This window comes from Gouania willdenowi, chromosome 6 (assembly GCF_900634775.1).
Source record: "Gouania willdenowi chromosome 6, fGouWil2.1, whole genome shotgun sequence".
In the NCBI taxonomy this organism is placed as follows: Eukaryota; Metazoa; Chordata; class Actinopteri; order Blenniiformes; family Gobiesocidae; genus Gouania; species Gouania willdenowi.
In genome coordinates this window covers 53,573,373-53,586,410 of record NC_041049.1, presented here as the reverse complement: position 1 = coordinate 53,586,410, position 13,038 = coordinate 53,573,373, and the positions used below count along the sequence as shown (strand labels likewise).

Below are 13,038 nucleotides of genomic sequence, written 5' to 3'. Positions count from 1 at the left end.
AATCAACTTTTTCATGACATTTTAATTATATGACCAGCACCTGTATATCAATCAACTATTAAGTATTTCAGGAGGACACTATTTAAATCCCAAGCAACCCAAAAACAGGCATTGATCCGGCATGACGGCTGTAGGAAGCAGGACCGGGGACATTCCTTTTTGGGAATGCTCAGAAACAGAAAGAGGGAAAAACATTAAAGTTCCTAAATCATGCTATATTAAGACCTTCCACAAACAACTACAACAACATATGGGTAATATTTTACATTTTGCAAAATAAAATACTAATCTATTAAAGGGGGGTATTGTGCTTTTTTTCAATCACATAGTACAATTCTACAGCACACTACAATGATGATAGAACCTTTTGTTGGTCTGTAAATGCAGTAAATTAAAACTGCTTTGAATGAATTTGCTCTTGCATCACGGCTGTATCAAATGCCTTGAAATAGGCAGTCTCTAAGCTCCTACCCTTTCCAACATGCCCCCTCAGCACGCTGTCCATGGTGACATCACAACACTACTGCATCTCCTCCACACGCATTGGAACTACTATCGATCTTTGGTGCATTTTAATTCGACTGTTGGAAAGGAGCTTGGAAAGCAGATGACAAACAACACTTAACTGTTTATTTAGAGAACTGAGGGTCCAGGGAGACGGGGTCGAGGGTGAGGATGGCAGCCAGGCAGATGAGCAGGATCAGGCAGTGGCGAGGCAGGACAAGGTGGAAGCTGGAGCCAATCGGGTGGAGTTCTGAGTAGCTCTGGGTTGCAGACGATCTGGCCTAGACTGAGGACCAGAGTGCTGCCTTCATGGGGCTGCTGATTGCCTCCTGTAGATGGAACTCATCAGCAATCAGTAGCCACTCTCAGCCCCACTGAAAAACAGAAAAGGAAATCTGGGAAACAGCACCCCTAGGTGGCGCTAGAGGTGGAGGGCGTGACAGAGCTACAATTTATCACTTTGTGAACAATAGCCATCCAGGATATTGTGCATTCGTACGAATTTGATCCTGTATAAAATCCTGTATACATTTTTTTTTTTTTTTTTTAATAAATATTTTTTTCTTTATTACGTTATTTTTGTAATTGTTGGGTGTAATAATTTGAAAACAATCCTACAATGTGATTTTCTGGATTATTTTTCTCATTTTGTCTCTCATAGTTGAGGTTTACCTATGATGAAAATTACAGGCCTCTCTCATCTTTTTAAGTGGGAGTACTTGCACAATTGGTGGCTGACTAAATAATTTTTTTGCCCCACTGTATAAAAGAAATAACCTATTATTTCAGCCCTTGCTTTTTGGCGAAAAACTTAATATTGACAATAAAATATTAAAACATTTTGCAAATATCATATCAAGTCATTGTCCCCTCCGGCCCTTAAAAAAAATATGGGTGCAACCAAATTCTTTGCTGGTGCAACCAACTGAGAAAGTTAGTCGCACCAGTGCCACCACTGGAAAAGTTTGTGTAGAGCCCTGTTACGTCCCTAGTCCAGGGTAGGAACAAACACATTTCAAAAAAACACAGAGAATTGAATAAGGCAATGGTCATTTATTGCTAAACAATTAAACACAAAAACAGAAGCATAAACGTCAGGGTGAACCAAGGCCAAAACAATAAATAAACTCCTATATAAGCCTACACAAAAACACTAGAAAACAGGAAATGAAATGGCAGCTCACCCCTACAGCTTCTTTACAAAATACAAACAATAATTCCAGGTGCGGTTCAAACTCAAAACGCTGGTTAAACCAGGAACACTGAGTACACACACACTTCACACAGCCAGATACACACTTGGTAGACAGCAAGCAAGGGATCGGAGAGTCACACAGCCACTACTGCTCTCCACCAGCTTCTGGGGTAGTCAGTCCTTATGTAGGGCCACACCCTGGGAAGAACCAATCAGCATCCTTGGTGATGGCCACTCCCTGCTGTCCTGCTCATTGGGAAAGATATTAAATTGTGGAAGAGCTCTTCCACCAACACAATAAACACAATAAGGCATCAGCCGTAACAAGCCCTGACTGTGGGTGTTACTGTCTACCACTGCTCAGACCCTCCACAGTCTGATGCTGGGGGTGAGAGGTGTCATCCATGATGGATGTCAGCTTTGCTACCATCCTCCTCTCACCCACCTTCTCCAGTGGTTCCAGTGAACAGTCCAGGACATTCACTGGCCCTCCTGATCAGGTTGTTCAGTCTCTTCCTGTCCCGGCCAGTGCTGCTTGCTGCCCAGTAGACCACAGCGTAGTGGATAGTAGAGACTACCACAGAATCATACATAGAAGGAAGGGTCTGCTGACCCCAAACTTCCTCAGTCTCCTCAGGATGTGGAGGCGACTCTGGCCCTTCCTGTACACGGTGACGGTGTGGTGAGACCAGTCCAGTTTATTGTTGACGTGAACACCCAGGTTCTTAAAGCTGTCCACCTGCTCAATATCCGAGCCCTGAAAGTTCACGAGTGTGTGCAGTGGAGACTTCTCCTTCTCCGGAAGTCGATCACCATCTCCTTCTCCTTAGACTCAGATGATTGAGTTCACACCAGCTGACGAATATTCAAAATGACAGTATGATATGTATTTGTACCTTTGATTTTACAGACTGTTGGGGAAAAAGCTTCAGCTGCACTATTTTGTGCTCACACTCACAGACTACAACAGTAAAATCGGGTAGCATGGTGTGGAAAATCAAACATGGATAGAAAAAAGCTGAGGGGACGAGAGACAGAAAGAATAACAGGCAAGAACGAGACCCACCAGCTGGTGATGTGACATCTTCTCAATAAGAGCTTCATTATTTCAAAAATATATCATAAGTAGTAAAAAGGACAACTTTAAAATGATGAAAAAGAGAAAACATGAGAATCCAAACTAAATCTAAAAACAGTAGGCACATAAAACTTCATTTCTATAATCGTGGAATAAACATTTTGAGTTCAAATACACTAGTGTTTGTTCAATGAATGTGGAGCAATGGAGGATATCTTGTTTTATGTCCTCATAAACAACTTACTTACCAATCATGAAGTAGTCAAATCTCACACATGCACTCAAAGCACTGGAGCAGATTGCGTAACCAGGTTAAAGATTATTATGGATAACAGTGCAAGGTTTTTTATTTTTTTTAAATGATTGGCACAACTCATAGCCATTCTTTTCCTTATCATTGGAAAGAGTCATGAACAGGTTGAGCTGTTTATTTTATTTTATTATTTTTTTAATTTATTTTTGTAGACTATAAAAGTGTAAATAAAGCAAATTGAGGACAACATACTTTCATCTACATATCAATGACTCAGCACATTAGGCTTATCTTTGCTGAAAGTCCTATTTACACAAGCCAACCTGCAAGTTGAGTTACACGCTCATGTTGAACTTTTTTGTAATTGTCAGGGTGCCAATAATTATGCAAGCTACTTTATTAAGGGGGATATAGGTTTGAGCTCCGTCCGTGTGTCCGTCCGTCTGAGTTAAAGTGGACAGCTTTTCTCAGAAACTGTTTAAGATAGGATAACCAAATTTGATGTGAGGCTTCAGTGTATCAATACCTTGATGGAGTTTGAAACTCACATATGTCCGCCTGCATGTGGCGCTATAACCAAGGTCAATGCGTGTTGGCCTATGACACCCACATCATCTGTTGCACATTCAAAATTCTCATAACCATAGATTCCCTGAATAACAATGAATCAGCTAACCTAGGCCACGCCCATTTCCGCCTTAAGTTTTGTGGTGCAAAGTCACAAAAACTTGTGGCCAATGGGCCAAAATAAAGCACACAGGGGAATTGTAAAAAAATGTTTTTTTTAAATTACAACTAGAAAGCACTCAGAGACTACAGGCCTTCACCACATCATAGCATACAGCATTGTCAACTAAATGTTACAAAGATATTGAGGAAAATCTGATTATAAATAAAAAGCAAGATATGAGTTCGTGAAATTTTGCAAACAATGAGAGATAAGGTTGCTTTTTTTGTTATTTTTTTAAGTAAGATGCAGAATATTGATCCAGATCATCCCCAAAATCGAATCATTGTAAATAGGATTAAATCACATTGTTATTTATAGTTGTGGTAGGACTTTTCACATAATTAAAAAAATAAGAAAATATTGAACCCCTTTTTTTTTTGTTAAAACTGTGTATATATCAAGAATGGCTTTCTTTAAACATTATATATATATACAGTATACATAAATAAATGATAAAACAAAATACATTTAAACTATAACGTTGTGTGCAGTATATTACTCAATACTTTTTGCGGTGCAAGCCCCACACAGAGGTGTCTGATGAATATAATAGATTAGAAAAAAAGGTATGTAAGTTCTATACATTTCTTATGATGTATTCTGTTATTCAAATGGTGTTCTATTAAAGTAAGATTAACTTTACCAACTAAATATGGAGATCAATTCAAACTTATCTTTTTGTTTCCTTTACATATTGAGACGTATAATGTACATGTTTATTAGCCTGTAATGGAATCTTTTTAGCAATATTAGCTCCTCAACCACAAACCTCCACTACTAGTTGGCACACAGCCCTACTCTGTTGACCTGAGTTCAACTTTTATGCGATAAGGTTTGGGAGATAACGTGACACCGTAAACAGGGGTATAGTCGGCTCTCCTGCATCCTCAGGCCAGATGAACTTGAAACTTCCTCAGCAGGGTCACCAATGATGAGGAGGAGCTCCATACGAGCCAGACCTTCTCCCAGACACATGCGAGGACCTGGATCATTGTTAAAAAGGTCAAGTTTTGGGATGTTTGAAAAAGACCTTTGGTGCATTCTTAGAATTCTCATACCTGCAGAGAAGGCATAAAGCCTCTGGTTTGACGAACTCTCCCTGCTCGTTAAGGAAGTTCTCAGGGTTAAATTCTTTAGGGAACTTCCACTGTCCCTCCTCCTTTAGCAGCGAGGTCAAGTTCTCGATGATCATTGTCCCCTGAAGATGATATATGAACAGTAGTTATCAAAAATCCACCCAAAATCTCTCGAACTTGTCTCTTACTTTAGGAATTGAATATCCCATGATTTCAGTGTCTTTGATTGTGCAGTGGAAGACACTGAGAGGAACAGTGTTGGCAATCCTCTGCACCTCATGGATCACAGCCTGTTGGAGAACAGAGGTAACTCTTTGACTAAATGGAAAGAGTCTCTCCAGGAGTTGATGTTGTGAAAAACAATTGGCTACTATGCACTTGAACAGTGACCTGCATGTACGGCATGTTGTGTCTGTCCTCAAAACAGACAAATTCCTTCCCCTCAAGCACATTGTCGATCTCCTGCTGACATCTTTCTAACAGGACAAATTGATACATAAACACAGTCATTCAGATTGTAAAATATTTAGTGAATCAACATTAGAGAGGGAGCAAAATAATGTTTTTCATTGAGGGTTTTACCATTTTTATTTTCAGTTTTAAAATAGTATATATAATAATGTAAAATAAATGACATAAAAGTAAAAATTAATAAAATTTTGACTCCTGCCCTTTCACTTTTTTATACAAGGCTTTAAATTAACACCACTCGCCAAATGCAGGTAACATCTTTGCATTACTAGCCTTTTTTGCTGGTAAACAATGAAACAAATACCATTGCATCTGTTTGAATCGGCAGGCTGAAGAAACGATGCAACAAGTCATTGTTGCCAGATTGAGCTATTTTCCGCCTAGAAATTTGAGGGTTTTTGTGTGTTTAGACTTTAAAACGTAATGTGTATCTGGCAACCCTGCTGGTTGTATTAATTCTACATTTCCCATGAACATTATGTCGTGACGTGTCATACAACAATTGGCTACGTGCTTATTTTGCGTGATTGTTGGTCCGTTATCGGAGTGGCCATTTTCTGAGAGGCTATCCAGGCATTTTACATCACTTACAGATGGTATGTCAAGTTATACATAACAAACAGTGTCGATTGATATTTTCATGTTTGTTTTCTTTCATTTTAAATCATCAGTTTGATTTGCTCTGATACAATGCACTTTTGTTGTTTCTAATCCCAACAGGCTGACATCAGTCCAGCTCACAAAGCCAAGGCCCAGGGATTTCTCAGTTATGTCAAGGATGGTGCAGTCCTGAAGTTCTCCTGCCTCCTGCATGACACCTTGTACCAGCTGGACAATCTATCTCAGTCACTGCAAAAGTCATCAGCTACCGTGGCTGAGGCTCAGAGCTGCATGTCCTCCACTCAGGCTGCCATATAAAAGTACAAGTCAAGTTTTTTATCCGATATTTGATTTGGATTTAGATTGTGTGTGTGTGTGTGTGTGCGTGCGTGCGTGCGTGCGTGCGTGCGTGCGTGCGTGTGTGTGTGTGTGTGATATTTATAACAATGAGTTATAAAATGAATAAATAGATAATTTAAAAATAAATACATATCGCTGCGCTACTGTAGACCTGGGTCTAAAGTTGAGCGAGATTTTGAAAACATTAGGGGATCCAGCTGAAGCCTCCTAATGCAATTCAAAGAACCAGCTCGTTCACTCTCACCAGTGCATCGCTGCCAGGTTTGGAGAAGTGAACAGTGGTGTCCTGAGGTCCTGGGCAGATGCAGATGCAAGTGCAGGTAAGCAATTCAAATGCAGTTGACAAACCTTTGCACACATGTTTTAGGAGGACTCTAAAACTTCATATTGTAAAAATGTTTCCTTGTTCCAACACATCCTTCCAGCAGCAAAAGCAGGATAGCAGAAGAAAAATCACACAAAAATGTTATTATATTTTTATGTAATTACATTTGCAAATTGTGATTTTCCTTCTGCTGTCCTGCTTTGCTGCTGGAACACTGTAAATTTCTCCATTTGTGAGATGAATAAAGGATTATCTCATCTTATCTTTTAAGATTTTGGTGATGTTGAGGTGGATGAGCTCATCCGTCACTTCCAACCTCTTCTGCTGTCTGCTGGAGTGGATATTGATTTGATCCCTGATCAATGGACATTTCTCAAATCTTGACTGTACCAGCAAAAAGGGTCCTTTGGTAAGAACTGGCCTGCTGTTAACAGAATACTGCGCCATGAGTGTCCTGACATCCTCCATCTCTTTGACGCCCTTCTCACCATCCCAGCACCAACAGCTGACTGCGAACAAGGGTTTAGTGTCATGCAGGTAAAGAGTGACAGGCGCTCAAGCCTGAAGAGTCAGACACTCTTTGACCTCCTTACTGTCCAGCTGTGTTCTCCTGACATCATGAACTTTGATCCCAGCAATGCCATTGGGCTCTGGCATGCAGAAGGTTTGCGTTCACGCAGGCCAGAGTTCCTACACAAAGATCGAGCAGCTACTGAGCATATGCAGAGTAGCACAAACTCTGAGGAGGACTCTGAAGAGTAGATTTCACACATGATCTTTATCATTTGTTCACCTTTAAAATGTGCACTTTACAGTTTGTGAGGAGTGGGAGTTGTTAACAGTTGAAGAGCATGCATGTTGATAAAATATTTTTTTCTCTACAGTACATGTATTTCTTAGTACTGAGTACTTCTGTTCTTCCTGACTTCAAACAGTGTTCCAGGGATTCAATTTTCATCTGAGTTAAGTTTGTTTATTGAGTTATGGGAATATTCTTTATTAAAGGTTAACTTCTCCGACACCCAAAGTTCCTTATTGCACCTTATAGGCGTTGTTACAATATTGTTATTAAATTAAATGTAAATAATTTTACCATTTTAATGTATTTCTGCAATCAACTAAATTAAAAACTATTTTAAAAAAAAATTAAAAAAACATGGTAACTGGTAACTTTAAGAAAAATTTAAATAAAAAAAAAAGAATCTACAAGCCATGCTGGCTGGTGATCTAAAAAGTTAATTTAAAGCCCTGATTATATACCAAAAACATCTTATGAACTAATGACAGTAGCATTGTAATGTAATTGTAATATGTTCAAAATATATTTGTATACATATTAGTCCTTAGTTTATTCTCTAAAGTAAGTTTAAGTGGTACCTTGTATTTCTGGGTAATTCATCAGGTAGAAAAATCCAGTGAGCAAAGTGTTGGACGTCGTGTCTGTCCCAGCAAAGTATAGGTCCAGGCTGTACATAATGAGTTGGTCTTCTGAAAAGTTTGAGTCATCTTTTCTCTAAAAGGTTGTGAGATACAATTAAAGGGAATTGCATTGAAAAAACTCTATATATAAATATGTAACACACACACCTTATCCATTTCATCCAGGTAACAATCCAGGAAGTCTCGAGGCTCTCCTGGGACTCTGGTTTCTTTGTGTTCAGCCAATATTGGATGTACGAGAGCCTGAACAATCTTTTTAAAACCAAACATTCATAGGGGTTAGTAATATGTAGTATGAGCTGTCCTAAAGTCACAGTATGTGTTGATGTTACCTCAGCATTCTTAAAGCCTTTTTGAAGGGTAGCGGCAGACTGCGGATTATTGGCAGAGAATCATACAGCTGTAGAGGAAAATGATAGACTCCGTCTCTCAGCAAGCATCGCCTGCTTTAAGTACTTATCTACCTTTGTATACCTTTAAGAGCTGCAGTTGTTTTAGCAATCTCATCTTTATTTTTAAACAGACGGATGTTTCAACTTACCATAGACCACGGCCCGCTAGATAACTTAGCATTCTCTGTGAAGCACTGAACCACAGTCTTGATGAACGTATCGTCATAATCAAAGCGTGTGCCAAAAAGAACCTGGCAGATGATGTTGGAGGATGCATTGTGAAACATGACTTGAGGACTGAGTGTGTCCCCTGCAAAAGACAGAAAACTACTGTGATGAAATGCAAAGGAACAAATCAGACCCATTACAACTGTTCTCGATCTACTGATGCAAACCCCCAAGACAACATACCAATGCTCCTTTCCAGGCTTTTGATGATGAACTTGATCTCTCCATGAATTCTGTTTTCCATTGAGTTCTTCCCCATACCAAAGTTCCTCAATGTCATCAGAGCAAAGCGCCGATGTTCCTTCCAACTTTGTCCATAATCAGCCAGGATCACACCTACAATGGGTATAATGAGCAAATCAACTGCAAGAGCTGTGCATGAATGCTTGCCAAAAAGCCATTCTTTCTTTTTTCATACAATACATTTGTAGATTTTTTCTAAACTGTTCTACTATTATATATATGTGTCATGTTTTTTGTGATAGGATGATGTGGTTGTTTTACCTTTTCCTTCTGTGACATGATTTACAAACAGGTCTTGGGGTCGTCCAGCAAAATCATGGCCCTTGGTGACAATAGCTTCTTTTATGGCATTCAACCCATTGATAATTATGGCAGGGTTGAGACCAAGGTAAAGACTGTAGACATTCCCATATGACTTCCTGAGCTGGAAAAGAACCAGACAACATTGGTGTCAGTATTGCCCACGATGGATATATTGGTTGAAGTAAAATGAGTGAAATCTGGTTTTTAACCATGTTTATTGTCACAAAAAGCAGGACAGAACAATATACACGGAACACTAAATTATTGAATATTTAATTATTTAGTAACTTCTAAAATGAATGATGGAATTTGTGTTTTTGGTGTTAAATAGGTTTTATTTTGAAATATAAAACAAAAACTAGAAGGCAATTATAACTAAACTTCAAGCATCCTTTAAGTGTCTCGTTGCTCAAGTCAAGTTTAAACTCTTTTGAAAATCCTATTTCTGTATTTAATTACCCATTCAATTGGACATTTTCTGACGGAAGCAGAACTATAAAATTTCAATATGTAAACTTCTCAGAATATAAGTATCTATTGGCTCTAATCTTTGATCATGTTGCTTAACTGCAAGCCCGGCATAATATGGTCTTGGGGGCATCCGGTTTACCACGATTCTTGCTTCAGGCTTTCCATGAAGGCTCATGGAGGGATAGGAAGCACTCTCCCCACCCTTGGCTTTTCCACGTGGGCGCATGGAGAAGCAAGGAGTACCCATAAACAAGTCCATATACATAAAATATGCTCAGCTGCCAGCCGCCTAGCGCTTGAGGGGCCTGGCTGACCGTGCTCCTTGCTTCAGGCATTCCATGAAGGCTCATGGAGGGAAAGGGAGTCCTCTCCCCACCCTGGGCTTTTCCACACAGGCAAAAAAACAAGGAGTACCCCATCTCCATGGCTTAGGAGGACCCATAGCATTTCATATGCTCTAGTGTGGCGTTGTATGGTGTCTTTGGGGTTTCTGCTAACCGCTCTCCTTGCTTTAGCCTTTAGCTAGGGCTCATGGAAGGTCAGGGAAAAGTGTTCTCCCTACCTCTGACTTTCCAGGTTATCATGAGGAAAGAGCAAGGAGGCCCCGGAACAGACCCATACTGCCAAATACAAGATTGCATGCACATAACTGTAAAGCGCTTGAAGGCGCTATATAAAAAACTAATGCATTTTCATTGTTAATAAATCATTTAATATTTATGTATCTGTTCAAGGTATACAATGGGCCTAATTGGCTGGCTGAATTACAAACTAAACCTTAAAGAAAGGTCATAATTCATCAGATGCAAAGTACTCTTTATTGCCAAAAGTATTCTCTTGCCGGCCTTTACATGCCTTTGAACTTAAGTGACCTCTCATTCTTGAACCATGGGATTTGATATGATGTTGGTCCGACCTTTGCAGTTAGCAACTTCAACTTTTCAGGAAGGCTTTTCACAAGGTTCAGGAGTGTATTTATGGGAATTTTTTACCAATCTTTTATTTATGAGGTCAAACACTGATGTGGGATGAGAGGGCCTGGCTTGCAGTCTACACCTAAATTTCTCCCAAAGGTGTTCTATCAGCTTTTGTTCAGGACTCTGTGCAGACCAGCTAAGTTTTTCAGGAATAAAGTCACTCATCCATGTCTAAGGGGGTGTCTCCAGACACACAAAGCGGGGAACGTGAAATTGTCTAAAATGTCTTAATATTCTTCAGAAGTAAGGAGCTGAGCCCAACTCCCAAAAAATAACCCCACACCATAATCTCCCTCCACTAAACTTTACACTTGGTGCATTGCCGTCAAAGTACCGTTCTTCTGGCAACTTCCAAACTCTGACACGTCCATCAGATTGCTAGACAGAGAATCATGATTCATGAAGTTAGACAACCCGTCTCCACTGTTCTAGAGTTCAGCCCCTTACACCACTGGAACCAACCCATTCCATGAAGCTCTCTACATAGAGTTTTTGAAATTATCTGAAAATCACATGAAGTTTGGAGGTATGTAGCTATTGACTCTGCAAAAACTTGGTAACCCCACTTTGTGATTGTTGTTTGCCTACCACTCTGGAACTGAGTTGCTGTTGATCCCAATCGCTTCCACTTTGTTAAAGTAGTACTCACCGTTGATTGTACACAGCAAATTCAAAAGTGTTAAACTTTTGGTGTTGGTAGACTTTGTACAAAAGCAGAGTTAAAACAGTGTTTCTATATCGAATCTGGAGGTGTTACAATGGACACAATAACTCTTGATTTTTTAACTCTAAACTCCCACAGTGGCTATAACACTAAAAGAGTAAATTCACTGACTCCGCCCCCAGCATCACAGGTTCTCACCAAAGCGACCGAAGCGAACATTCAGAACAATTTGCTTTCCACATGACTGAAGTGTTTGCCACGCTTGTTAAGTCATTTTAATTTGAGATGTTTTTATTTGTCATAATTATTATTATTTTGGGCTGAGACCAACCTGTGTGATAGGCATTAGCCACATTGCTTCGTGATATGGCATAAAAATCTGGTTTAGCACACCGAAGTTCATTGTTTGCGGGCAAAATTATAGTTTTAAAAAAACGTGCAGGTGAACATTCACATATTTGGCTCACTTAAATACAGTAGTTCCTTGTTTATCGCAGGGGTTACGTTCTAAAAATAACCCACAATAGGCGAAATCCGCGAAGTAGTCAGCTTTATTTTTTACTCTTTTTATACATGTTTTAAGGCTGTAAAACCACATTTCTCTCTTGTTTAAACACTCACAGTTCAAAACATCTAGATTTTAAAACATAAACCTGTTTTTAAACATACAGCACTACAGAGTCACACTGTTAGCGATCAGACATTGATGCTGAACGCAATCAGAGTCTTTGTTGACGACCGGGACCGGACTAGGAAGGATTAGGTGTGGAGGAGAATCAGCAAGGAGGTGGTAGTAGCAGGTAAAAGTTCTCTCTGTAGCACTGAGCGAGCATAGCATTAGCCGCTAATCACACCGGCTTTTTTCGCTGGTGGTTTATGAGAGGAGAAAAAAGAGCACAGCTCCTTACTACAGCAGACAGTGAAACTCAGCGAGTGGATGTGTCGCTGGTGGGTTAACGCAGCATTAGCCAATCGGGATGCAGAACACAATGCACGTTCATACACTGTAAAAAAATGCATCCAAAATTGCACTGTAAAAAATCCACGAAACAGCGAGGGACTACTGTACACCTAAAGCAATTTTCAGATCGTGAAAGGTTGACATACAGTTATGCCTTGAAGACAGATGTTCTGATTGGGTTCTACGTTAACATTTAGATCTCTTCAGAGCTTTGTGCACACGGTTTAGGTAAAAATAAAAAAGGTTGATGTTTTGTATTTATTTTGGCACTAACTATTGTCTGTGTGATTAAAAGAGCACAATTTTAACAAACAAGTTCTGTTCTCTGTTATTGTAAAGCACTTTGTGATTTTTATGAGCGAAAAGCACTATATAAATAAATGTTATTTACTTACTTACTTTTGAGTATAAAATTGCCTTTAAAGATGGACAATAGTATCTACAATTGTCTTCTTGTAAAATGATTGGGCTTACACAACTTCTGGTTTAATCTCCATGCAGGAGATGCAAAGGTGGAATATGGAGGAGTTCAGAAGTACAATTAAGTTCCACAAAGTGATGAATGCTTTCATTTCCTCCAGTTTCTTCAAGAGGGTTTGTATGTATGTGCAATTTAAATTGTGAGTGAACAACTTGAATTGGTGGTTTTAATAGTTTATGAGATTTTAATTCTCTTAATTTCTTTCCGTTATGGAGAAATTCAGCTTTCAGTCTCAACTCTTCACAGAGGGTGTATTTATCCTGATGAACACTTCCATGCATAATGT

General features: G+C 39.4%; 1 pseudogene; it reads right to left on the bottom strand.

Annotated features, from left to right (window-relative positions):
• Positions 1-629: 629 nt before the first annotated feature.
• LOC114464262 (cytochrome P450 2C20-like) overlaps positions 630-13,038 on the bottom strand; it is a 23,716-nt pseudogene continuing 11,307 nt past the window's right edge.